Source organism: Opisthocomus hoazin, chromosome 8, assembly GCF_030867145.1.
Source record: "Opisthocomus hoazin isolate bOpiHoa1 chromosome 8, bOpiHoa1.hap1, whole genome shotgun sequence".
Classification (NCBI taxonomy): domain Eukaryota; kingdom Metazoa; phylum Chordata; class Aves; order Opisthocomiformes; family Opisthocomidae; genus Opisthocomus; species Opisthocomus hoazin.
The window spans coordinates 29727680-29755137 of NC_134421.1; the positions used below are offsets into that span (position 1 = coordinate 29727680).

The following is a 27458-nucleotide window of genomic DNA, read 5'->3' on the forward strand; positions in this document are numbered from 1 at the left end:
GGCGGGCAGGGGGGAGCTCAGCGCTCGGGGGGGGGCCGGCGGAGGCGCACCGGGACAGAGCACCCCGCCGGGGGCGGGGGCAGCCAGGTGACACCCGGAGAAACAAGTTGGCCCGGCGGCCTCTGGGCAGCAGCGGGGAGGGATGGAGGGCGGCCGGGGCGGGGGGCGGCGGCGGAGCGGACCAGCGCGGCGGGAGCAGGGGGGGCGCGGCAGCCCCCTTTGTCTGAGCCGCCTCCCCCCCCCGCCCCTCGCCGTGGGCAGAGCCGGCGCCGCAAGCCGCCCCCAGAGCATGTGCGCTCCCCCCGCCCGGAGAGCTCCCCCTCCCTCCCCTCCCCTCCCCGCCCCGCCCGTGGGGACGCCGTCCGGGCGCGGCCCCGGAGCGCTGCCTTACCTGGCAACCGGGGCGGGCGCAGCTGGCTCGTCCTTCAGGCTCTCCCGCGGCGGCACCAGGCGCGCCCGGGCCCCTCCCGGGGAGAGGCTGCGGTGCCCGGCGGGGTGCGCGGCGGACCGCCCCCGCGCACGGCAGGCTTGCTGCCCCGGCGCTCGGCGGGGCTGGCGGCGCGCCGGGCGTGAAGTTTCAGCGGCGGCGACGGCCGCCGGCGGGCAGGGCAAGGCACGGCACGGCACGGCAAGGCAAGGCAAGGCGGGGAGTGCGGCGGAGGCGGCACGGGGGCTGCGCGGCGCCGGGAGCGCCGCCACACTGCAGCGTCTCCAGGAATCCCTCCCGCGAGAGGCAGCCCATCACCCCCGGCCCGCCGCCCTCATTGGCTGGGGGGCGGGGAGACGGGCTCCGCCAGCCAATCGCCCGGCGCCCAGCATGGGTGGAGCCGCCGCGCCGGCCTCGCCCATCCCGCGGCCGCTCGGTCCCTGTCCGCCCCGTCGGGCGGGGCCGGGCGGCGGCAGGCGGGGGGGAGGAGGAGGAGGAGGAGGAGGATGATTATGATGATGATGATGATGATGATGCGGAGGAGGGCATCCCCGCGCATGGTGGCCCAGGGCTGGCAGCGGGGCCGACGCCGGGCGGCACGAGGCGCTGTGCCACAGACACGGCGCCCGCCGGGTGCCCCGGGCCGTCAGGGCGGCGGTGCGGCGGGAAGCGGAGGCGGCGGCGACCCCCGCCCGGCGCTGCCGCTGCCCCCCGGGGCTCGGTCGTTCCGGCGACCCGGCGGTGCGCGGCCCTCCCGCTGCGGCGGGCCCTCGGGCAGTCGCGACTGAGCGCCGAGTCGTGATTGGCGACTGTGGCTTAGGCGAGAGCAGAGCGTTATCGCGGTGTTCAGGTAAGGACGCGCAAGGGTTAACTTAATTCCCTTGATCCATCTGCTTTGGACTGGAGCTTTGATTAACATTGGTCTGCAAAATGTAACTGTAACAAATTCAATTAAGGGAAGCACATTTCTTCAACTTTTAATTAGATCTACCCTATTTGTCTAATGTTTAATATAACATAAAAAGCTGCTCAGGTTCCAGAGGGAAATGGAAATAGATTTAGATGTAAGTTTAGCTTTTAAGAACACAACGGACTGAAATTCTTTGTTTCTCAGCATATATTATTGTTGAATCTATACCCACAAAGGCACAGGAGGGAAACGTGATTTTATCTGCAAGATTGTAAAAATAATAGTGTGGTATTTATGTAAGGGTTTCCCATAACCTTTAATTGGTCACAGGATACCAAACGTACGGGTTCTAGCCTGGGCTTGGTGCATGGTAGTGCAGGTTGCTGCTGAATTACAGTTCTTCTAAGAAAACTGAAGTAGATGTGTATTTCACAACCATTTAGTTGCTTTCATTTAGTACACATGAGTGAAAGTTATCTAAATTATAGCTTAATATGATAAACAGAAAATGTTGGCAGAGCCCCTGTCCCATCATTAGCAGGTAACAGAGAAAGTCAGGAAGCTCCCAGGCACGTGTCAGAAGTGACTTACTATGCCTTCAACAGAACATCATCCTGCCATTCCCCAACCACGCTTTTCTGGTGGAATTTGCCTCTAAAAATCACGGCCCTTTTCCAGTTCAGTTCAAATACACGTTTTATGATAGCATCGGTGCTGGACATGTGTTCTTAGGTCTGTTTGTTAGTCGCAATATGGGTTTTTCATGTATGGGCACATTAGGTCATGCAGGGGAAAAGGAAAGCACATACCAGCTCTTGCTGAGCTGCGGAAAGGAGGAGCCACCGTAATTTAAACTGCATGTGCAGAAGTAGTCACCTGTGCCCAGATTACCCTGTACAATTTAAAAAAGGGGCTGTTTTCTCTCTCCCAATGCGATAGATGTCAAGGACTATTTTCTGCAGGGTCATTTATCTGATCAGTTAAAAAACCAACACATTTCCATGCTAATAATTATGAGGACTTGATGCTGTGTTCCTAACAGCCACATAACCAGAAGTCTGTGGGAGTCTGGCATTCACAAGGCATGACACATCATACCCTGGCTTAGTGTTTGAGTAAAGACAAGAAACATCACTGAAGCCAAATGGCCCTCACGTAGTGTACAGACAGCAAGGAACAGAAATGCTGTTTAGCAGCAGCCCTGAAAAGCGTACCATCACTTTCTCACTCTCTCACTGCAGTAGTCCATACATGATTATTCTGTTAGATTTTAATAAATAAATAAATAAAAATAAAGGGGCGTGTGTGGTAGAGGCTGGGAAGGTGGTGGGAGAGATTTCACCTAATCTTTTCTGAGCTTAGTAGTTTGCAATGGAAAAATTTCTGCAAAAGTTTCATTCCTGCTAGCACGCATGCTTGCTTCAGTTCCTTGTGGGCCCAAAAGCTTATTCATACAGAAAGAGGTCTCCAGTCATGAGCAAGTTTTTCTTCACTGCTGCATCCTCAAGGAAGTGGGTAGTTACTGTCCAGTCGTGATGTTAATTAAACCATAGGAAGCTGTGATACTTGAGGGATGACGTACATGTCCTGAATGGACAAGGATGTTCTAGAAGAGCTCAGGAGCCATTTGATGAATGCTTGCAGTGCTAACCAAATGCTAGCCACTAAACTCATGAAACACAGATCATTGTATTTATTATTATTATTATTGTTATGTCTTCCACAGTTGTGTTCAGGGAAGAAGAACATATCCTATAATGAGAAAAAAGAAGAAACATGCAAATCTGGAAGAAATTCTGTTCTAAACCCAAGACCTATTTTGATTTGGGGTTTTTTTTTTAGTGTGTGTTAGTGCATCAAAAGAGAATTTTAAATAGCATCTACCACTCAGAAGTTCCATCAGGAATCCTGCTAAGCACAAATGAAGAACTAGACTCTGTTATATCCGTCATATCCCTTGTTTTTAATTTAGACTTTGACTGAGCCAGACATACAGGAGCATCTGGGAAGAACCTGAATAAAAAGGCAAGACTAGAAATGATGCAATGTTTGTCTTTGCCATTTTTATTTTTCACTCTGTGTATACTATGACTTCAAGGTAAAGCCTCAAGATTAGAAAGCAATGTGAGCCATAAAAACTAGCTTTTGAAGGTAAATGACTCCTACTTGCTCCATAAAGAAGGAGAAAGCCTGGGCCACAGCCAGTGAAACCAAAATATTCTCGGTCCTGTCCTGGCAAGTTTTATGGCATATAAAGAGCAGAATCTCGAGTGGCAGTCACTGAACTGAGGCAAATTCAGGAGCAGCACATCAAAAACAGCAGTCAGGGCTCTGGCTTTGAGCCCAAGCTGCCATCAGCCTTTGTGTGACCAAGTATCACAGGCACCACAATTAGATGTATGAGATGGGAAGTCAGGCAAATCATGAGGGAAAATCAGCGGCAGGTGAATGAGTAAATGATACTGGTGGCACGTTAATTTACTTATCAGGCAGAGTTTAGAACTGTAAACTAACAGGGACTGGACTGTGATTGTCATGATGAAGTTATTCACTGCCCTTGTGTTGCACAAGATCACAGGTACCTATTTCTAACAGAAAGATTCTTTTACTTTGTTCTTCATTTTCATGTTATTTTATTCCTGTTTTTGCTTTGTTTTGTTCTTTTCTATCCTCATGTTTTTCGTTATGAGAATAGTTTTTATGCCTGAAGACAAAGGAATTTGCTTTGGCGTAGGGAGATGGGAGAAATGAAGTTCCGATCGCATGAGTTCAAGCACATGTTTCTGAAAATTCTTTTAGCAAACAAAATGCCTGCTCTCAACAGGTTGTTTTTTTTCCCCAGTTGACTGGGAATGCACACTCTGGTAAGTACAGCTGAAAATTATGAACTTGGAATCCCATTTTAGGGCACTGTCATCACACCCTTGATTTCAGTGAAGTTTCCACAGTGTATACTGAGTGATGATGATGTATGTAGAAGGCACATTCTTAGTCAGGAAGCCAAGCCTGCATCAGGAGAACATGAAAGACATGAAAGCAAAGTGAGAAAGCTAAGTCCCAAAAGTGAGAATTAACCTTCAGTAAAATGAATAAATACTGGAGTAACTGTTCAGCTGTATACAACTACCAAAAGCATCATATGAAGTAAGTCTTTGAAGATGAGTTTTGGAACAATGTGTCAGATTGTGAGTTGGATAGAGGGAGTGGAGAAGAAGTGTTGGTGTTTTTTTTTTAGTTTAATTGTAGCTAAAAATCAAAGGGTAAAATCAAAAAACTTGTTAGTCCAGTGACTGATGTTTGTCTCTATGTGTCATTTGATTTCATTGTTTTCTTGTATTTGATCTGTACACATCTGCTGCTGCTTCTAAGTTGTTTAGGCAGAGATGGTCTCTTTTAATCTGTATTTGTACAGCAGCTAACACAGAGAGCTCCTGCTCTGTACCCGGGACTCCTGGACACTGTGGCAGCGTAAATGACAATGAAAACGGAAATACCCTTTTACGAGGGAGTGTTCAAGGGTAGTCAAACCAACGTGCATGTGCTTTGTGCAGATGTCAGCTGTGCAACGGGAGGACAGATCTGAGTCAGTGTCAGTCTGTTCCCCTGTAGATGGTGCCCCTAGTTCAGGGATTCTCTTTTGGGTGGACAATTCTGCAGCCCTAATCCTCCTCCCCGCTTTGAAAATCAGTTTTCACCAAAGCGGTGCTCAGGGTGGTGATCCAGAAAAACAGTGTTTTCAGTGCAGATAGGATGAACTGGACTGAGTCCTGGTTTTGTTTTCAGGCAGAATATACTATATAAAATGACAAACAACTGAACTGTTAGCTTTCAGAGTGCCCAGGTATTATCAGTCTCCAATCTTACCTTACGGTGGTAGATATTATGGCTTCCCCCATGTATAATTTCTAATCATCGGTGAGCATATGTAGCGTATAGATGGCTGTGTTATAAAAAGAATGGGATTTCTAATTTAATTTTGTGGAGCTGACTTTCAGAAAGTGCGAGGAAGAGCTGCGTAATGGCAGTCAGTGTTACCTGGGAGGAAAGGGCTGAGATTTAAACAAGGTCTCTTCAAACGGATACGCATGATTGTCACAATGTGCATAAGAGATGTCCTTGTCATTCCATTGTCTCGAATGCAAAATAGGGATAACTCCATTTGGAGAGACTCGAATGAATTGCCTGTTAAGTGCAAAATATGTGAATGTTGACACCAGCCTGAGAGTGGAGTGAGGGTGAATAATATATGTATTGGCATATAGCACTGAAGTGTAGTTAAAACCTTATGGCTTCAGGCATCCTGAATTTCATGTCTCTAATTTGCAATCTCCACAAAACCTTCACCATGCAACAGACATGTAACAAAGATCCCCCAGAAAGCCAGCCTGGCCATGAAGCATGGCAGGTTCCACCATCTAACTATGCAGCGTAGGCCAAGAACATCCATGTTAAGAAAAAATGGGATAGAGTTACTAGGGAAAAAACTAGTTGATGTATTTTAAATTTCAGAAAATACTTTTGAAAATCAATAGCCTGATAAGTAATTCTCAAGGGAGTTTGTTTTCGTCTGGCTCACACAGTCTTTTCATTCAAAGGCACAGTGAAATTGCCATAGTTATTTTATATTTAAAATGCCAAACCATAAAAGCATCAGGATTTTTTTTTTACAGTAATCACCATTTCATAATATTTTCTGTCCTTTTTTTAAAATGTATTTACTTCTCTTACAGAAATGCAGTCACTGTACAATTCTGATGTTTAGAGTACTGTTGGGCTTTAAAGCTTGCGAAACACGTGGCTAAATGAATTGGAAATTATATATCATTAATATAATTAGGAGAAAATAATATTTAATTTTGATTTCTTCACAGCTATGTTTTAGCCAGTATGGAATATGGTAAACTAGTTACCTCTGGCTGTTCTGTCTGTCAGCAGCACCGTTTTGTTTGCAAACTAAAAGGTTTGTTTTGTTTCCTGTGTTGCTTTTTCTATGGCATATGCCATAGCCTTCAAATTACAGAAGTATAAGAAGGGAATAGAGCTCTCCAACTGTAACAGTGTTGTTAAGATGATAAGGTCAATGTTAATGTCTCTTCTGCAGACCTTGATAGATATTTATCCAAGTCAAAGCTGAATTTTTGGTCATTACAATGCGTTAATGCAAAAAAGGCCTTTCTAGTTTTTTAAAAACTTAGGCAAAGAAAAAATAAATCCTGCCCAGTGAACCTAATTCTCCTCACAGTTACACAGGTATAAATCTGTAGTAAGACCTGCTGTCTTAAAAGCACAGTTTCCCTGACTGCTATCTTCTATAAATCAAGCCATATCGGAGACCTAAAGTTAATGTAGCAGTGCATAATTTTAATTCAAGTCCTGAGTTTAACTATTAAGTTTTAAGGGAACAGAGAGTCCAGTTTCACACTGGGGACATAGTTTCTTCCTTACTCAATAGTTCTTACTTAGTCTGGGGCAAGATCGTCTTCCCCAGCTGCTCATAAATCCGTGAATGAGAATCCCCTACGACCTTCCCGTTTTTTTGATTTTGACCTCTTTAGTTGTCTGTCCCCTTACCTTCCTTCTTCTGGGTCCTTGCTTCCTGGGAATATATTTTGTGATAACATTGCAAATCCTAAGTGAGAAATGATGTGGACAGTCACAATCATCCTCTTTGGCCTTGTCCAATAGACCTGTCTCTGCAAGAATCAGGATTGGTACTTTTAGGGATGGAAGTAAGGGCTGCAGACAGAATTATGACTGATGATGAAGTACAGTAATAGATTGTTCCCTGCCGAGGAATGGAAAATGCACCAAGTTGGTTTGTTTTTAATTCTTGTGTATATGTGAACAGAAGTAGCTGGTCAGGAATGCTATTTAGTGGATAGAAGAAAAAAAGTTTAAAAAAAGAATCAAAACAGACTAGAAAGCAATTGGGGATGGAGATAATAAAGTATAAAGATTCTCATCCCTAGAAGCTCATCCTTGCCCACACTGATACCAGACTAAGAGCTTGCTAGCTTAAGCTCAGTAATTTGATCCTAAGGAAAAGTTCAGCCCAGAGGAGTGTTTGGTCCTAATTAGTTTAAGGATTTTGGCCAGTATCTTCTTGTCCTTAAGTGTGGATTTTCAAAGAAATGGTGATTTCATATGGTCTTTGATGTTGGAACTCTAAATTAAAATGTTCTTTCTAAAGATGAGAACCTAGATTAAGTTATTCTGAGACTTACAGTGGACTTCTTCATGCCTTAACTTTCTTCCTTCTGCTGGAATCGATGACCCACACTTTCTCCACCATAATCACAGAAAGGCATTATCATCATTATTCCTTCATAAATGTGAAGGTATCTGCAGAATAACCTCAGGGATTTATTAGTGCAACAGTCATTCCTCCTAAGTTTAAAAAGCCCTGTTCAATGGTAAGGCTTTTTTATTAACTAACTCTTCAGTTTGGCTTCCCCTCTGAAAGTTATTAAGCTTTACGTCTGAACAAATTGATTTTTTAAAGGAAACTGGTCATGCCATTTTTGTCTTCCAGGGGTTCATAAAAATGTCTACGTTTGACTTTTTCCAAAAGATTTATATTAGTTTGCCTTGCCTTGTACTCTAATTTAAATAGAACTTGTTTGATTTTTCCTGCAGTCATTTCTCCTAAAAAAACCTTGATAGTTTTCTTTGAGGAAAAAAGGTTATTTGCTGAAGTTATTTACAGCTTAATTGCCAGTTTAATTACAATCGAATGGCTCGTTTACTGTGACACACTGTACTCTGCAGGCTGACTGCGATAGATCACAGGAGTCACAATGGCAATAGAGTCACCTGTGTCTGGAGCTGGGCAGCCTCACGCTATTGTTGGCAGAGCAGCCCTGAAAAAAAGCGCTCACCCTCTAGTGTTGATCAGAACATGAAGAATGTTCTGGCAAAACATACTGTGGGTATTTAAATATTGTTGTGTTTTCACACTCCCAGGTTTTCCCACTGACTCACAGTCCACTGACTTTCTGTACTGCCTACATGTTCGTGAAGACATTCAGGGCCTGTCCTAGAAAAAGCATCTCATAGCAAGAGTACAGAGACTAGCTAATGCTTTTTGGCATGTTTTGGCTGTCTTCACGACGGATGCTATCATACCATGTCTGGCCAGCTTATAGGCCTCCAGAAGGATCCCAGCAACCTGTGTACCCTTACGGAAGGACCTCTAACCGTCACTGCCGTACTACAGAGTTCTATTTGTAGCATACAGACGATCCATTTGATCTTCTGTTCCTATTTCCGGTGCTGGTTAGAGAGCTATGTGAGAAAAAAAGATTTGATGCATCCAGGTGCTAGATTTCATAGTCATGAAGGTTTGCTACTAATAACATGTAGCCATGGATTTACGAAACAACTTCAGTTGGGAGAGACTCTTAGGAGTCATCTGCTCCAACCACATACTCAAAGCAGATCCAGATAGGACACCTAAGGACTTTGTTCAGTCAAGCTCTGAGTGTCTTGAAGGATGAAGGTTCCATAAACATCTAGGTGGCCCTCCACTGGCCTCACTCCAGGGTGTCAGTGTCGTCCTTGTACTGCAACACCCCAAACTGATGTGGTGCTCCAGACGTGGTCTTGCAAGTACTGAATAGAAGGGAAAGATTCCTTCGCTTGACCTCCTGGCTTTTCTCTTGCTAATACAGCCAAGGATATAGTTGGCCTTTGCTTCAATGACACACTGCTGATTCATGATCGTGGTTCAAAGTCACAACTATAAATAGAAGAACCAAAAAGCTGCATATGTGCATGCCCATCCTGGCATCCAGCCGAAAATAGGGCAGCTTCCCACCCCTGCTTCCTGAAATCAGTGTCAGGGAGGCCGTGAGCCAACCTTTGAGGGGCCCCAACCATCCCTCCTGTTATAGAGCTGTATCTCCTAGGGCAGTGGTCAGCTGGTGATACGAATACCTTTTATGGCTCTGGAAAGCTGGGGGAGCTGTGCCTGGTGCTGGAGGAGTATAGGGATCCTCTGAAATCATTCAGTCATGGATGATATACAGGTCTTTGTGCATCTCTATGATCTTGACAGAAGGTTCTCCTAGCTCAAACTAATGGTCAAGAATGACTAAGCTTGAAGGGCTAATGACTTCCTTCTTGGATCAGGAGATTTAGAGGAGTATGCCAAACATTCGGCAAATGTGATTATTCTTGTCCTAAAATTCACTGTCATCCTGAAAACCTGCTTTCAGCTGTTTGAGGCCTGGAGAGGGATGTTGTTCCACTAGCTGGAGTTAGCTTTGTTTGTTCAGTGTTGCCAGACAGCAGACAGTAGACTGGTAACCCTGGTAGGAGGTTAGAACTTGCTTAACAGATTCTGTCCTGGTTCTTCTGGTGGAGGAGTGGAAATGAATGACCACTCACAGGCAAGATGTCTGCAGAGCAGGTTCAGAGTGCCTGTGATGCGCTATGGGCTTTGGGAAGCAGAGAGCACCCCTGTATTTGGGACAATTACAGCATATGTTTGAAACAGATATTGAGTGTCAATAAATGCAGGATAATAGTCTATAATGATCTGTAACTACAAAGATTTTGTAGTGAGGGGAAACCAATGTGGGACACAATGTGCCTCCTTGACGCATTCTACAGATTGCAGCAATGTGGATGCAGCTGGCGCACACACATTGGATGGAAGCTTCAGTGTGCATCAAGGTCCTGCTTCCAAAGACAGGATAGACTTAGTCCGTCAATCACCTTTACAAAATATGTATAGCATATATATACAACTCTTGTTGTAGTCCATTAATCACTTCTGCAAAACAATATATAGTATCTTCTATACAACTCTTGATGTAGATCTGGGTTTATACTTAGGCTTTTTATGTTCATTCATGTAATCCAACCTTGGAATAGATATCTCAGCACCTTTTCCTTGCTTATTCTTTCTATCTTCTCATAATTCATTGGAAACTTCCTTTCCAAGGTGTTGTGCACAGATTCATACAATGAATACAATTTTCTACAACGAAGAGTTATGATCTCTATGCTGTCTAGTATGCTTACCTCTACTACAGCAGTAGGAAAGCTACTATAGCAGTAGTAAAGCTTGTATAGAGTAGTAAAGCTAATATAACAGTAGTAAAAATAAAATGTTAAATTAATACAAAAGTAAAATAAAATAGTGCATTATGTAAAATAAAACAAAAATAGTGTATACATTAAAATAAAAAAGTAAATGAAGTAGCAAAGCTAGTATAGCAGTAGTAACATAGTATAAAGTATATATACTGTAGCAGTATAGTATAAAGTAAATTAAATAGTAAGACTAGTATAGCATTAGTAAAGCTAGAATAGCAATGAAGAGGCTCTTGGCATGGAGAACATACTGTGAATTTGAAGTTTGTTTTGGAATTGGGGTTTGTGCTGTTTGGGAAAAAGATGAAAAAGGCTCTTTCTGATATAATTCTTTTTAACTTCAAGGGGTTGCTGGAATACCCTGAAGCAACCTTAAAATATGAAAGAGTCTCGCTTTCTACAACTATGTTTTTAATACAATTTCAGTAACAGTTCCTTCTATAGTGCTTTTCCTCCTGAAAATTGTGTATATTTATTCTTGTAGTGAAAAAATACATCACATGCATTCTTCCATGATAGAAAGTATAGCAGGGTAATCTTTGCCTTCAGATGATACCACTTGAGCCAGAGTTGGAGAGTCAACTGAATTAGAATTTTCCTAATAAGCTGCAGAGAAGTGACTAATATAATGATAAACATAATATCTGCAGCTCTTAGTGGAACCATCAGCACTATCTGAGATTGAATATTATTATTAATCACCATCAATATCTTCTGCCTCAGGATGTCATTTCTAAGGTGATTTTCTCATCAGTATTTTTCTTCATTTTTGGTTTCTTATCTTGACTTTTTTATCCTTGCCATAATGTTTATAATGTTCCACACAGGATCTGTAATTAAACCTTTTCTTTGCTCTGTGCCTTCAGCCTTAATGCATTGTATAATGTTATAGTCCTAAAGTAGAAGAGTAAGAATCCACTAATATAAACCTCTGGGAAGGTTTCCAGAAGTACATTCTGATTTGAATCATGTAATCAATTGCACTGACATACAACTATGCTGATAATGGTGTACCAAGATCTCTCCGCAGATACCATGGGAATCTGGGACTTCTGTGACTTAGAATTTGTAAAATGGAGTTCTTGGTGAAAGAACCCAGGGAATCTGAAGTCTGAGGATGCTTATGACCAGTTCTGTTTCCACTTCTTCATAACTGAACCCATATCTGTTTTTAATTGGCATGTAAATGTGGATATTATCATTTAAATGAAGGCAATTCAGAGCTTTTCTGGCCTTTGTTCTTCATAATGTGAGAGATATGTTTGGCTGTGGGAGTACAGGGTTTTTGTTCGTTGGGGTTTTCTTAATATCATTTTCATGCCTTGTTTGTATTTAACTGTATCATTTTACTCCCGGTTCTCTAAATTACTTCCCCCATTTTTTCTTCCTTAACACTGCGTGTAATATTTAAATTGCATTTGAACTAGTCTTCCTGTACGTGACTCACTCTATACAGATCGCATTATTTAGCCTAAATCTTCCATTACTGAACTGCTCAAAAATCCATTGCTTACAAGATGACTGATGGTTTTGGGACATGTTCTTAACTGTTTTCTGTTTGGACATTTTAATGATCTCAAGGCGGGTTTAGTAGAACCTACACTTCTCCAATTAGAACTAATTCAGGAGTGTGAAGCTAGTTTGATCTATGACTATCCTAAGTTCTCAAATTCAAACCTTTTAGTTAAATGCCTTAATTGGCTTCTAGTTCTTTATATATTCACTTGATGGCATTGACCCCAAGAATACTGACCCTTCACTTGAACATACTGTTCTAGCAGCCTAATTTAATGTCAGCCTCTGTGGCTACTCAGAAGCTGCGGAATCTCAGGTTCCTTTCTAGAAATTGCCTTTATATTTTTTGATATCCCCTTGACAGATACTGTTAATGCATCGTTCAGCTTTATATCAATGCTTATATTAAAAAAAAGAATTAATTTTATGTCTGTATTATTGTACTTTAAAGCAAATTTACTGTTTTTTCCTAAGATCCAAAGAAGCCCAAATGTAGATAGGCACGAAACCAGTGCCCGTAGCAGCAAAAAGCTCTGTGTTTGTAAAACTGGTTTCACTTGTTTTCACAACTCAAGGATTCAGGTTGGCTGTTATCTTGGCAGAAACAGTTTGCTGTTAAAACTAAGGAAGAGTTGGAACCTGTGTTCCAAACATAGAGACGTGTGCTTAGAGAAAGGTCATCATGTAGTGGCAGAGAGCCACAGTTTTACACAGGGTCAAATTTACCTGAGAATAGACATCCACAGTGCTCTTACTGATGCTCGATCTCTAACTAATTGAAGAAAGAAAACTGAACTGAAAATGGCAGATTCCCAATGGAACTGTACTGGAGATACAAGATGGTAGGGAGGTGGAGGAGGGCACTGATGACACTGTAGATTCAGGTTTCCATAGTATAGCTATGTCCTTGCCAGGATGCCCTGACTAGTGCAGTTTTGTTGAGGTTGGGTTTGTAGGGTGTATGCATGGCTCCAGGTGGTAGACTGTCCTGCTGCTTCTGGGCTTGGGAGAGTGAGCCTAACCCCACTGCATCACTCAGTGTCTTCGGTAAGAGGCTTAGAGATCACATTCACATCAGGGCTGTGCCCTCCTCAAACAGTATCTGCGATAACGGATATAACATAAACACCGATCAGAAAAGATTCAGTTTTAAAAACTGATTTGCATGAAGCCTTTCCCAGCAGCTGTCAGTAGCTCCTAGGTTGGGCTAGAACCACAAAATGTCCTGCTCATATGCTAACTCTCAGATGTTTGCTGTTATTAGAATACCAGTCATATTATATCACTAGAACATGTTTAGCATAACTGTTTTGCATTGGCATCCATATGTTTCTGATGTTTGTTCTGCATATGCCTCTCTTTTTGATTCCACCATGATTTCAGTCTTCTTTTCTGCCATTTTTGGTTTTCAATAATTCATAGCTTGTAGTTTGAAAGTCAGTCTGCCTGTCTTTTAAAGCAGATCTTTCTCTTTCAAATCAGAAGAAGAAATGGCAGAATCAATGTAATGTAGCTGGGATTTAGGTAACTGGATATATATTTACAGAATTCAGATGCTCTCTTTTTCGCAGTCAAAATTTGTAAGCCAGTTTAATAATGGCTGTCACCCAAAATATGCATACTGTCATTGCAGAAAACAAGTTGTTCTGTAAAGAAGTTATGTGCAATGATGCAATATGAAAAGTCATGCAGTTTAAACTACATTCCAAATTAAAATTAATATACCACATTCATTTATTTGTTATCTTTCAAATGCACAGTTTTTAAAAAATGGTATACGTTGGTATTGTAATTTACGCATCGTAAAACACCAAATGGAAATTAAAATTCTGCCTCTGTCAACTCAATTTCTCTTGACTTTGAGCACTATTCCTAGCTCTAATCTGAGCCTCTGGATTTCAAGAACATTTCGGATTTTTTTTTTACTTGTTTTACATTTGTGGCTAGCTTAAAAACATTACGTAGTAAAAGCTGAAAAAAACAGCACTCAAATGTCAAATAACACAGGAGCAAGTATGATCCACAAATTCATGTATTTTATTTTAATTTCATTTTCAAACCAGTCTTTTGGGATTTAGGGTTTCATATCTTTGTTTGAATAGTTGCAGCTGGCAGTACTAAAGACCCTCAAATCCTCTGCAATCCAGTCACAATGCCAATACACAGGAATTTACATTTACTGAACTATTAACGAATTATTATTAGAAAGGAAAGGAAAGACGAACAAAAAGTCATATGACCTTATATGACAGCTCCAAAGACACAGAATATCTTTTCCCTGCTGTTGTATTCATTATTTTAAGGTAAACGCTGAACAGCCAGTATTGTAAGACCTTTAGTAAAAGCTACAGCAGCTTCTAAACAAAACAGAGGACTAGTAGAAAATAGTAGCAACAGTGATATCTTCCTTGAGCAGTCAGAAAACTGTTTCACTCTTCCCAAAATACTATCCTGTACAGGGCAGTACAGAACAGGTAGCTGAAATTGAATCCTTGTCTAAAATCCAGTAAGGGGATTTCAGCTGATAATCCTCAGGATGACTATGTATGTTCTGGAAATTTCCCAGGAGGCCTTCCCAGGGCACACCTTATCCTCTCTGGTAGCGTCATCATCTCACTGTCATGCACTGGATTTGCTTAGGTGCAGCAGCTTCTTTGTGTAATTTAGTAGTTTGGCATGAACGTGCCACACATTCTTCCATATGCTGCACTGGTGGGATTGCTTTATATGAAAAGATAGATCTTTTCAACTCATTTTCACACCAGAAGACCCAGTTTTATGTTTCTGTCAACTGCTTTCACATAAGATTTTCTCCTATACCTCTCTTGTTACGTCTCAGTAAATGTGTCTGCTTTCCGGTGATTTAGAACTCCTGTTTTTTGCCTGGCTTAAGGCTTTCTTCACCGGTTCGATGACCTGTTCTTATGCCTCTGTTTTGGTTATCATCGTGTTAATTGGGTCTAGAATTCATACACTCCTAAGGAGTCTGCACAGAATCTGCAAAAAGCAATTGAGAAGACCATAGGTGTTTTCATATCCTTGGGTTTGCATGTAACTATAGTGGTTGTTAACCTCTTGGCCTTTGTGGTTCCTATGCAATTGTTTCACTTTGCCGCAAGTTATCTGGGAGCTGAACTGGACCCTGCCCATCTCCTAGTGATACAAGAATCCCTGACACTTGTTCTACGATGGCCGTTTAGATCACGTCACTATTTGCAGTTGAAGCGGGACGTCGCTCCAGACCTGCAGACTTTACAAGAAGCCAGTTTGACACCAAACCCATCAGATCCCAGAGCTGGAAGGCAGGCAACATTAGACGTTTAGACTATTCTGTAACCGGACAAAGTGGGAGAGATGAAAAAAGCTCTGATACCTTTCGGTATTGTCCTCCTTCACTCTAACCAAATTATATTACCTCATGGTTAATAAATTTAACCTCTTTAGCTTGGAGACTACTGACATGCAGATTTCTTCTCTCAGATCAGGTGATTTGCTCAAAAGATTAAATCTCTTATTCTGAGGAGCACAACTGCATCAGCACATCTGCTCAAATGAACAACGCAGGAGGTTTTGTCTCCTTGATAAATGATTTTGAAACTTCTGGACAAAACGATGTCAGTGCAATAAAAAAGAATCCTGCACTGCCTGAGGGCAGCATAGAAAACAAAAGGGCGCTTACATAAATAAACTCTACTTCAGAAAGTGTAAAAGGAAAAAGGTGAGGAAAGAGAAGGCTTTCCTGGCTACAGTAGACGTCAAGGGTCTTGATCCTAAACTGGGCTCTGGTGGTTTTGCAGCTATGAATGGAGCTTTCTGGATTCAAAAGTGACTCTGATAGCTCAGTGAATTAATAAACAGCTCCTTCTCTGATCTGGTGCTCACTGGTGAGCAGAAAGTCTATTGGCATTGTAACTGTAAGCAGGACAGACATCCAATCAGGAAAGATTTGGAGATATTTTTAAAAGAGAAGACAAGTTTTTGTTTCTCTTCCAAATGGGACTTTATTTTGGCTTATCTACCTTTTTCTCTGATCCCCTGCCATTCTCTTCTTTTACCCTTCCCATTTGTCTTCTTATAAATACTCTCTCCAGTGTAACTCCCCAAAATATTCTTGATTCATTGATGTTGGCAGAAAATGCCAATCTGTTTTAAATCAAATTCTATAGGAATATATTTGTGTCAGTGAAACTACAGCTGAAAGCAATTACGGGCTCCAGTTTGGAATCCCTGTAACAAAATTAAAATTAAAAAATCCCAGGAGCTCTTCTAGCTACTAGGTTTTAAGTTAGTGGCACTTGCTTGGGAATCGAGGCTGCAAGTTCAAGTCTCTGTTCCATCCAATTTGGGACTGGAATTGGAACTGAAATTTGGATCTGGGTCATCTGCATTTCAGGCAAGTGCCCTGCTCAGCAAGCCAAGAAGTCAGCACCCCTTGTCCAGCAAAGATTTTTCATTTAAACAAATCTTGAATGGGAGGGATTCAACTTCTGGGCTATGCAGAGGAAGCACTGGTACCCGACCCCCTGTGCTCCTCTGCCTTGTCCTTAGCCATGTGGCAGTTCCAGGAACAGCCTCTCAGTTTCAATAGACCCGTTCCTTTCTGGTAAGTGAATAGCATCAAAAGCTTTGCTAAACAGGGGTTTTATACTCCAGCTGGCAGTTCTGTGAAGCTCTGGGCTGTCACTCACCCTGGCACTGCAGAGATGTTCTGTCTGGTCCCAGAGATGGAGCCAGGAAACATGGAGCGGGAAATGGGTAGAGGCAGGCTCCCCAGTCCCCCTTGATGCCTTCCCTAATCACAGCCCTACCCTCTATTCCCAGGTCCAAGGCTGGAAAACAGAGGAGGGAATTGTCCACAGATAACAGGGGCAGCAGAAGTTGCCTGAAGGCAGTTTTTCTTTTAAGGGAAAAGGCTGGCAAATAGAAATTTAGAAGTTCGTCATCTATTTGAAATATTGAACTCTTGTGTTTACTTCATTCTCTCCCTGAATTTACAAGTGTGAGCGATTTTCATCCAAACTAAAATAAAAAGCACAGGCAAACTGGCACGTGTGGTAACCAGCTTCTTCCTATCTCATATAGGCTTATTATGAAGGCCTATTTTAACTTTCCTTTTTCTCCCAAAAGACATGTTAAACTTGGTTTTTAAGGGCTTTACGGTATAATCAAACCAGCTCAGCACAGCAGGCATTCGCAGCTTTTTCTCATATTGTTATAAATTCTGCTTTCACGTGTGTTTGTACCCCGTTGCATTTTGGGAATCTGGAGATTATAAGTAAAAGCATCTTCTTTTCTTGAAAGAACCTCCCGGCAGGTTCTTTCAACAAAAGCTTCTCTGCACAACATTAGTGAATGCAGTGTAAACTTCACTGTTACAGGAAAAATGTTCCTCCCACTTATCAAATAATTATTTTAGGCACATACCTTTAAAAAGTTGACTGCTTGAAAAGCGCAACAAAACCCTTTGTCTTCTCAATGTATATGTTTGCCTTGCCATTTCCAGGCTATAACTGCATCATTTTGTTGCCTGTTTGCTTATTGCACATATTTTCTAAAAGCACGCAGATCAACCTGCAAACACCGTTTGTTCATATATGGGCATAACAAAGTGCCCAGATGGATATATACAGGTAGGAAGAAAGCGACACGAAAAGTGGAAATTTTCATTTGCACTTTCTGACAAGTCTTTCTGGGAGATGGGAAGGGATTTGCTTAGTCCTTCTTCAGTGAAGGGTGGATGTCTACTCTCAAACAAGTCCAATGGGAAATTCATATTAGGTTTGCCAGCTTTGTCTGTTGTGTGAAACGACAGATTTGTATACAAAGAAGACCATTAGGATTTCAGAGAAAATGCTGGTGATTCAAGTCATTTAGTTAGAAGAGAAGTTTTCAGCTAATCCTGAGATATTATACAATGCTTTGTGGAGGGTTGGTTATGTAGCACTCAGAAACTCGGAGAGTTCCACAAAAAGGTACACTCAAATGTAAGAGATAAAGACATATTCAAAATGTCAGCTAATTGGTTATACAAACCACTATTGTCTGAGGTTTTTAGACGTATGACTGGTGTCTTCTCTGCCACATTCCCACATCAGAATGAAGAAGATCAGAAGACAAAATGGGAATTAATTGTAGTTGCTGCTGAAATCAAAAGATGATGACCAACGGCCTTCCTCATTGATGAGGACAGTAATGTTTTCCATGGATGAAATATGTACTTTCAGGAAAGTGGCTCACAGATAGAAAATCAATAAGGAGAAAGTTCACATTCTGCTGCCTCTGTACTAAATGTTTGCTGACCAAAAGAAGGGCTTAATAGGCAGATCTGTGTTCTATTGAGTTTTACAATACTTTGCAGTTTGAATCTGGTGTAGAAGTAGCCCAGCTGGAATTGAGACTTACTATGCACACCCACTGTGTAGTTTCACAAACTAACAAGAGCAAATGAGGTTTTTGAAAAATATGGGAAATGGTAGTTTATAAAAAGGATGTTTCTTTCTCTGAAGAAATGGGCTCCCAATTATTTTCAGAGCTGATTTCAGCAGGAAATTCAACACATCACACGCATCAGCAGGGGAGAAAAAGCATGACCATGGCTGTTGGTACCCAAATGTTTATAAAGAACCTCTTCTTACAGAGTTTGACCCACAGGATAAAAGTGTAAGTTAGTTTTTAGATCAGCCTTATCTTAATTCAGTAAATATTTGTCTTCTGCCATATAAATGCATGTTAATGTTTTAGCTCTTGCCAAATGCCATTGAATTAAATTAAAAGTATATAGTCTGTCATTCTTCAGAATCAGTGACTTCACAGAACATTACAACAGGAACTCAAAGAACCCACTGAGTTCAGTTTTAATTTTATAATATTCTGGTTAATAATGTCTATTAAAACATCCATTAAAAGACCATCATGCTAATTTAACTGGGAACATATAATAGATGGTGTTGGAATGCTTCCATTAAATGAATGCTAGAGACTTAATGTCTTAAATAGATGTTGTTATTAACAATATCTTAAATAGATGCTTTTATTAAGAAGAGTAATGCAACATTAATTAAAAGCAAGCTACGACTTCGCTGACAAAAGAAAACCTCCTACCCAATAGGCACCAAAATATTAGCGGTAACAAAACATTTTCTTCTTTGGTTCACTGTCTTCTACATGTCACCATTATTTTCCCTGTAGTGTAATGACCTCAACTGTGCTATGTAATCACATGAAATGCCAAATGGATGTAAAATATGTGCTACCACAGTGATAGAATACTTCTTAATTTCTTTCTCTTTTTTATGTTTTTGAATAAGTAAATGCAAAGTTTTAAAGAACCAAAGAAGTCTTTATGTCCAAGTTTTATTTGATACTAATGTCTGTGTATTTGTTGACAAAGATGTATCATTTTCAAGACTTTATTTTTCATTCAGTCTAACTCATAAAGCCTATAAGGCCATAAAACTACTGAAAGGGAAGAAATGGCCATATTTGAGTGATGATGTTTGACTGCTGTGAGACAGAAACATACATGTAGGTCTCATCACACCTGCTGATGATGGAGCTGAAGCAAGTGCAGGACTATATGAAGGCCAAAAGCCATGGCTTATTACTAATACCACACGATAACATATCTTACAGATAATACCCAGGCTTGTACTCACCTTGAAATGCGAGCTACAGTATCTCTTAGACAGGGTCAGAATACTAGATTTGTTTTTTAGCTTGAAAGCCATTTCTTTCCTCTATCAGCACAGAAGTGGAAAAAAACCAGAGCAGAAATAAATACATGAGAAAGAAAATATCATGAAGATAATGCTCATAGTCACATCTCCAATAGCGAACGAGATTTACATCACTTTGTGGATTCATATTTCCTGACATTTGTCCTGGCATATTATGATCAAAGAACTAAAGCAGTGGCTAGGAAACACCGCAGGAAGGATTAAATTAAATGATTATGTAAACTTCCAAAGGAAGACAGCTTCCACTTGCATCCTGGCTGCTAAAAACCTTTCAGAGTTTATTTAGAAACTGCCTCTTTTTCAATATAGTAGGCTCTTGTTTAGGAATCCCCTGACAATTTTATCTTGTTTTATTGGGCATGCATTGCCCTGCAGTTACCATCTCCTAGAACAGAACCAGTTGCCAAACCAGCAGCTGCTGCGTGTAACCTGTCCACTAGTGCCAGTCAGCAAGAGACCACGACCAAACTGCAAAGAAGAATAATATCATACATAATCCACTGAAGTAATATTAGGTTGGTACTTGGTTAAAAATCTCAGCGACAATGCTGATGGGAAACTCTGTACCAAATCCTCATGTTTCTAACAAAGAATTATTCCAAGAAAGCAAGAACTTTGAATTTAAAAGTGAAAAAATAAAAATTACTCCCCTGTTCTAACCCCAGTTCTTAATATATTTCAGGGAGTGAATTCAATTCAGTGAAAGCTAAGCCAATTGAACACTGAAAGGATTTTTAAAACAGATTGGACAGGTTTATAGCCTATGTAAAACAAAAATAATCAAATCTTATTCATGTGCTAAACTGATTACCTTCAGCTCCAGTGCTGTAAAACAGTCATGGTCACAAGGGAATGGGAGGAGGACTGCAAAGGTAGATGGATCATAGCTAGCCCGACACTGGCTGGGATTTTTTCCTGATGTAAAGAACAGGGAAAAAGCAGGGCTGATGCTCACGTTACTAGACCTTTCCTTCATGCAGCGGATTATCTGGTGTTTGATAAAGATTTTTTTTAACTTTCTATTTTCATTTTCATTTTGGTTTATAGAATTAGTTACAACCTAGTTGCAAAAAATGCACATGAAATCTATATGATACTATTTGGCAGCTATTGACCACCAATCTCTTTAAAGAAGTCTTTGGTTTTTAACTTACGGATTCTCCCTTGTGTTCACTCTCAGAGAAAAAGATACCTTTTTAACTCATCCCTATCTTCTACAGCCCAAATTATCCAAATCCTTGCGTCTTGGGGGATCAACTATGCAGAGAGTGCAAAGGCAATACTAAATGTTATCATGCTGATTTCGTACTTTACACCTGTTTTGAACAGCTACACCAAGGAAAGCAGTGAAGAATCAGACTTCAGTAGCCTTTTACATGCATTTTATAGAGGCCTGTTTTCAGGTGGAAAAGAGATTATTTTAATTTCCATAAAATTAACGCATACTATTAATTCATAATTTACCTATGCATCCTGAATTATAGAGGGAAGAGTTGGTAGATAATGTTTTAACGAGTACTAGCTAGTAAAGTTAAACATAATTGAAGAGTTAAATTTGTTTTAAATTCATCTCACTGAGATTCTCTAAGATGACCATCTGAGGAGCTCATTTTATTTTTAATTTAACTGATCTCTGAGGAAGTATTTGGTGCTTCCTTACCCCTCATTTACTGCAAATATTCATGGCTTTAGAAACAAATGCATTGTTGCATGTATATGAATGAAGGTTAATTGAAATTTTGTAGATTTGTGATACTCTTATAAAAGTTTACACACACAAATGTAGTGAAAAGTTTTTGTCAATATTTGAAGTCACCACTTTGAACCACTTACCCATTGATGACTAACAGGGTGCTTTTATCAAATTAAGAATTTCAGTAGTATTTTAGAAAGATTTTGTCCAGTCAAGACACAAATAATAATAAAAAATAAACTAATGAATTTTAATTAAGTTTTTTTGCTCATAATTAAGTTTATGGCTCTCACAAAGAGGGAGAAGATTCCACTTCAGGTGTTGAAAAGCTGAAATAGTTATAAAACTCTCAAAACACTAATTGTCAGCTTTAAAATCAGTGCAAACAGACTAAAATAGCACCACCTACATTCTCTTTCTGACAACAAAATGCCTAATCTGTGGTACACTATTAGAAATAAAAAGCTCCAGCAAACAGCCTAGAAAATAGAGGAGTTCCTCAGTGTGACGGCTGAGTCATTCCCCTTAGTTCATGGTTCCCCTCAATATTAAAGTACACTGCTGAGCTACCTGCGAGCCAATGATTTGCAATGCCAAATCCTTCAGAACACAGATGATTGCTTATGAAAGATTCCTTAATTTTGTTGGTCAAACTGTCCATGAATCAAGAGGAGGTGTTCTGAGAGCTGGCACTTGTAAGTTGCAAGGCTGTCACAGAAATACTGGCTGTGAAAAATAATCTTGTATGCTAAAGGCATGATTCATTTTGTATTCATAGATGAGAAAAATGCATGGAAAGATAAAGAAAATTTTATTAAAACATTTATTCTTTTTCAAAAGACCAAATTTTGATAAACTGAAGAAATTGCACAGTGTTAACAATCAGGCTGAGGACACCAGGACTCACATGTGAAGGAAGATTTAAATTCCTTCCAGTCAATGGAGGTAAAACTGTCTAGAATTTATATTCCAAACAATACAGGGGTTAAAAAACCTGCAGGCTACAGATCTGCTGGCTGGCTGACTACTTCACAAAGGGCACTTCAGAACAAGCAGACAGCATATTCAGAAAGGAAGAAGGGCTGATTAGCAAAGAAATACTTTTTAAGAGGTCAAAAAGTGCAGGGACAAGAAAGGATTTGAGAAATACATTAAAATAATAAAAGGTTCTCCAGCAATACAAGTCAAAAGAGAACTGAAATACCCGGGGTCCCATACAGTAGGAAGAAAATAAGAGTTTTGGCATGATGCCTTTGGTAGCACAAATAATTTTTTACTTTTCAAAACAGGACTGTGATATAAACTAGCAGGGCAAAGCTAGAGGATAATGCAAAGAAAATAGGTACAGATACTTACCACCGATTTTGATAGAAATGCCCTACGAGCCTACAAATTTGATAGTGTATATTTTCAACAAATCTTTTCATGTTACTATATGGTTAGAGAATAGAAAAAGTAATAGTGATATTTTCAATAGAGAACATGATTCAGGCAAGTGCAAACTTGCTGTTTTGTCTGCATATAAGATGTTAGAACAAATTGGGAAGGAAAGCTCTTTAGAGATGTAAGGGGTAAGAGAAAATTGGTGAAATATGACAAGAAATGACCAAAAGTAGATTTGGCAAGAGGGATGTGATAATGCGTTTTCTACACAGATTCAACACAGGACATGTTAATTACATTTATGTGAAGCAGCGGATAACTGTGTCAAATGTAAAATTGTCAGTGAGATTAGAGAGGCCAGCCATCGAAAGGTAAATTGAAAATGAATAAATAGACGTATGCAAGGCAGATGGACATGAGTAGTGATGAACAACAGCAGTAGGCTGGAGGAAGTTTGTTAGCACTGTTTCCAAGGGTCTGATTTTCTCTGATAACCTCATTAATGAGTGGCACCAGCAACGGGTTAAAATTTTCTGGTGATAAAAAAGCCATACAGACAAGCAATAGACTGGCAAGGATCTAGAACATCCTTCCCAGGAAGACAAAGCTCCATGCACTCTTCAGGACTAGATAAAATGATTGCTATAATGGGAGTGTTTGGATCTAATAACAAAAAGGTCCCTTTCAGATATCTTTGCGTTCACCAGGGTGCTTCAGAACCAGAAGCCCATCTTCAACTTTTTATTTTAATTTGCATTTCACAAACCACATGTTAAACTGGCATGGATCTTTCTTCCCGTTTGGATGCAGAAGTAGTTTGCATGTTCCTTGAACATTCTGCCCACAGTATACAGATGCTCTGGAGTCAGAAAGATAGTGCTTATGAATCTGACTGGATCCATTTGCCAGCTTTACAGTGCCAATCAAGCCTGCAACATATGCACTGGGACCCAGTACTCATACCAGATCAGACTGAACAAGATAACGGTTGGTTAGATATTTTGGCAAGTCAATCAGGGCATTGATGGAGCATATGCATATGATACTTAATCTTGAACATTTACTATGGAATTCTTAGGCTAGGTATAAGTCTACTCCCTGTTTTTACTTCCAGCTTATGAAACTTCACGTTATAATTATTTTACTAACAGAACGCTCCTCTTCAGGTCTCCTAGATGCTAAACTGTTCAACTGGAAAAGGCCACTTTAATTAGCACACATATGAGATGTCTTTTTGAAGGCTTCAAACTATCTGCACAGAGTTTCAACTGACTGTTTCAGGTGAGATATGAAAGAAAGATTCATCAGGAAAGTAAAAAAGGATCTTGCATATGTCACCAGGATCTTCTAGCTGGTGCCCCCTGTCTTGGGAGCAGCACAAAGAGTTGGCAGACTCCATATTCAGTTCACAATATAGCAGCTAGCACAAACGAGTGAAATTTGATGTTCTGCAAATAAAAAGATTAGCACAGGTTGGTCCTGGCTTTTTTTTACTCTGGGTTGAGAGTTAGGTTATATCCGAACTCAAGTCTGAGTAGAATTACATATAAAAACATTTTCTTTAAGCGTGATGGTGTTTTTAACTTGAGTTAGTTGCACTTTAGGAAATTGCTGAATGATTGTTCTGTTCTGCTGAAGGTGTAGTTAGTGGTGTGACCACTCTCTTGTGTTAGCTCTTCAGTGAAATCATAGTCTAAATGTCTATCTGCTGCAGAATTAATTTCAGTGTTAGGAATTCACTTGTTAAGAATAAAGTGGTTTCTGGCCTACTTGTGGGCAGTGCATTTATCAGACAGGCTCCCTCTCCCAGGTTATAAGCTTACAATGAAGCCTTCAGAAACCTGGATGGAAAGACTGCCTTTCTGCTGCCTGTGGCACAGATTCTATTACTTACTGTAGCTTTTAAACTGCTTCACTGTTCTTCTTCTTTCTTTCCTTGATTATATATTCATACATAAAAGTAAGTGTGGAAGAAGTGACTGCTTTATAAATGCGGTGTCCCAGAATGTAGAGCTGCTATCTGCAGAGAACATTTATTTGTTGAGGGCCTGCAAGGCCACTGTGTGAGCAGTAATGTAATCTGACTACGACTGCACATAACTGAGAGCAGCCATGTCACCAAGTCTTATAGCTGCTGACCTTGGGAATGTTGTGTTTACAGCAAGTCGCAGAAAGGCACCAGAACCAAGAACAGGTGGCCTTGAGTTGTGCGAACAGCCTATGGGGTTTTAAACAGTTCTGATTTATTCAGTGTGATAGTCCCTGTATGATAAGGTTGGACTTGGAGATTGCAAATATGAAGTTTCCACAATTTTTTTGTGAATATGATAAGGAAAACGGGTTGTGGCTTTTCGTGTAAGTGACTGACATTCAGTCCATCATCACTTTTAAGATTCTGAACAGCACCGCTCGTGCACACATCTTGTTTCCCCTGCTATTACATGATCTCTCAGCCAACAGTGCTCAGGCAGAGCTCCTCACCTCTTGAGCCCTAGTCATTCCTTCTTTGTAATTTGCTACCTTCTGCCATGGTGCTCATGTTCCTAATAATCTCAGACTAATAAGATAAGTACTACTGAAATGATTTATTGAATTTTCTATTTTTCCCGTTATGCCTCTCTTCTTTTCTTTTTTTTGTTTGGATTTTGTCAAATTTAGATCCTGATTCTTCAGTCAGACCAATGAATTCAGTGGAACTGTTAAACAGGCACACAGGTCCATGCACAAAAATCAAAATATTTACCTGGTTAGCTCTCCTGAGCAAGAATCTTTCAAGCTTACGTTTGTCATGCTACCTCAGAGATAAATCACACATCTCACTACAGTGTCTTAAACAAGTTTTTTCTTGTCTCAGCGAAGCTGCCTGTTGTTGCAGTCAAATATATAGCAACTGCAGCTTGCACTTTGGGTTAGTTAATATCTCTATACACTCATTTGTATTTTCAGTACAATGTAATAAAAGACCTGGCTGAATATAAAGAACAGCCTAACTCATTCCTTTTATTACAACAAAAATATTAGAAGTCGGGAGTTAAAATACATAATACGTATATACAAAACTTTGACAACTCTGCAAAAGCATGTCCCTGAGAAACTGTTTTCTGCTAGATGTTTCAGGGAAAATCAACTGCACTGTCTTGTTGATGAGGATGTGACACAACCATACTGGCACAGACACTTCCATCTTCTGCTCTTAAAAGCACTCTATCGGAGCCTCTTAGTGCAGTTCTCAGTCTAGTCACGAAGATGTCTGACCTCAGCTTTCAGCAGTAAAGAAATTCTTGGTAGAACAATGATTCTCTCCAGTTCTTCACATTTTGCTCTACATTAATTCCCATTTACTCGTACCTCCATACTGAAGGGTTGAGTCAGAACTTCCTTTGAGGCGATCCTTCGCATTTCTAGTCCTCAGCCTTGCTAGATGGGCCATTCTCATGGCCTCCCTGAATTCTCCTCTCTCTGTTTCCCATCTGGTTTGTGGTGTCTCTGATTAGCAGCAGAAGATGCCTATAATATCCACCTTCACTTAGAATAATGCTGCTACTCCCCACAGTTGTGGCTGCAGGCTGTATTCTATCCTGGCCTTTTATCAGCCTGCCAGTCAATGACCAGCTGCAGGGCCTTGGAGATACAGGAAAGAGCCTTTCTTTCTTGATGAGCAGCTGAGTTTGTACCTCACCTGAAACAGTCAGCTGAAACACTCTCAACTGTCCAGATAGCCAGAAACCATCAATAAGAGGTCTCACTGGTATGTGAAGTGGCTCCTTTCCAGACAAATTACCGGATACCCTTGGGAGTACTTGTAATTATTAGTAGCTAATGCACTTATGTGTAGTGATGATCAGTAAGGCAACCCAATGATTTTACAAAGTAGGGGAAGATCATATTGGATCATCTCTGTCTTCTGTTAAACCACAAGTATACAGTAAACATTTGCTGACTTCTGTCATTTGTCAACATGATTTTATCTTAAAGAAGGCAAAAACTGAAGGACACTCAATGATTTTCCACATTATATTTATTTTTCGTTCTATACAAAGTCCCTGTTACATGACCTCTTTTATCCTGTCTTTATTTTATTCACTAGCAACACTCTGTCACCACCTTTTAGAATCACATCAGTACTAGCAGCAGCATTACCATCCTTATTCAGCAAAACACATATGTTCCAAAGTGTCACATGCCCCTGCAGCAAGAATAGTTATAGAATGATCTGGAAAAAAAATACCATTTTTCTTGAAATTCTGTCTAACAATATTGTACTTTTGCTGTTACTGAGGTTACAATAATAATATGGAAAATGTGTTTTGGCTTTTATAGGTTTTTTTGTCTTGACAAAGTATCATTAGGAGCTCTCTGTACCTGACAAAGTGATGGAATCACATTTATGTTTGATATAAGAAAGGTAGATGAAAGCAGGCCAAAAAAACCCATAATGCAACTTAAGAGCAAAGCAATCAGGGTCTCTGAAAAGATGACTTTTTTATTTAAAAAAGCCATGCATATCTCCAGTCAAAAGGCAGGGACAGAATATGAGGAGAATTTGAGCTGCAACATTTGCTCCAGCAGTATCCTCTCCACCTACCCTCTTCATCCGTCTTTCTTTTCCATTTAAGTTGACTGGATGGGAGAATAGGCAATAAAAGGCAGTGAAGAAAGGTGGGTGCAGCGTTTTGTTCCCTGGGAAATCAGTAT

General features: G+C 40.5%; 1 protein-coding gene and 1 long non-coding RNA gene across 6 annotated transcripts in view; one reads left to right on the plus strand and one right to left on the minus strand.

Annotated features, from left to right (window-relative positions):
• Window positions 1-743, minus strand: part of SYT1 (synaptotagmin 1) — a 359923-nt gene extending 359180 nt beyond the window's left edge. For all 4 annotated transcript variants that reach the window (XM_075429339.1, XM_075429340.1, XM_075429341.1 and 1 more), the window contains exon 1: window positions 392-743. The gene's annotated coding sequence lies outside the window, so the exon portion shown is untranslated. The remainder of the gene's footprint in view (window positions 1-391) is intronic.
• A 120-nt stretch (window positions 744-863) lies between these two features.
• LOC142362305 (uncharacterized) overlaps window positions 864-27458 on the plus strand; it is a 79616-nt gene continuing 53021 nt past the window's right edge. For both annotated transcript variants that reach the window (XR_012764937.1, XR_012764938.1), the window contains exons 1-2: window positions 864-1277; window positions 3064-3362. This is a non-coding gene — a long non-coding RNA (uncharacterized LOC142362305). The remainder of the gene's footprint in view (window positions 1278-3063; window positions 3363-27458) is intronic.